The sequence below is a fragment of the Schistocerca nitens genome, chromosome 5 (genome assembly GCF_023898315.1).
Source record: "Schistocerca nitens isolate TAMUIC-IGC-003100 chromosome 5, iqSchNite1.1, whole genome shotgun sequence".
Taxonomy (NCBI): Eukaryota; Metazoa; Arthropoda; class Insecta; order Orthoptera; family Acrididae; genus Schistocerca; species Schistocerca nitens.
This window is the reverse complement of record NC_064618.1, coordinates 502,076,203-502,077,021: the sequence shown is the minus strand read 5'-3', so window position 1 is coordinate 502,077,021 and position 819 is coordinate 502,076,203. Positions and strand designations below refer to the sequence as shown.

Sequence of the window (819 nt, the reverse complement as noted above, 5' to 3'; positions counted from 1 at the left end):
GACAGACATCATTTTCAGAGTTTATTGCATTAATGTAGTATTTACAGGTAATCACGCTGTAACAGCATGCCTTCTCAGAAATGCTAAGTTCACAAAGGTACAAGTATCACATTGGAACAACCGAAATAAAATGTTCAAAGGTACCCACGTTCTGTATTTTAAGTTAAAATACCTACCTGTTACCAACTATTCGTCTAAAATTGTGAGCCATATGTTTGTGACTATTACAGTGCCATTTATCACAAAGCGAATCAAAGTGGTCCAACTAAAACCTTCATGAATGAGATTCTCACTCTGCAGCGGAATGTGCGCTGATATGAAACTTCCTGGCAGATTAAAACTGTGTGCCCGACCGAGACTCGAACTCGGGACCTTTGCCTTCCGCGGGCAAGTGCTCTACCAACTGAGCTACCGAAGCACGCCTCACGCCCGGTACTCACAGCTTTACTTCTGGCAGTACCTCGTCTCCTACCTTCCAAACTTTACAGAAGCTCTCCTGCGAACCTTGCAGAACTAGCACTCCTGAAAGAAAGGATATTGCGGAGACATGGCTTAGCCACAGCCTAGGGGATGTTTCCAGAATGAGATTTTCACTCTGCAGCGGAGTGTGCGCTGATATGAAACTTCCTGGCAGATTAAAACTGTGTGCCCGACTGAGACTCGAACTCGGGACTTTTGCCTTTCGCGGGCAAGTGCTCTACCAACTGAGCTACCGAAGCACGACTCACGCCCGGTACTCACAGCTTTACTTCTGCCAGTACCTCGTTTTTTAAAACCTTCATATTTCTTTACGTACTACACGAATGTGTAATAAAAAAT

The 819-nt window shown here is 44.7% G+C and overlaps 1 non-coding gene across 1 annotated transcript; it reads right to left on the bottom strand.

The window, feature by feature from the left end:
- Positions 1–344: 344 nt before the first annotated feature.
- Positions 345–419, bottom strand: Trnap-cgg (transfer RNA proline (anticodon CGG)). The gene has a single exon. It is a non-coding gene; the product is annotated as a tRNA-Pro (tRNA).
- Positions 420–819: the final 400 nt, after the last annotated feature.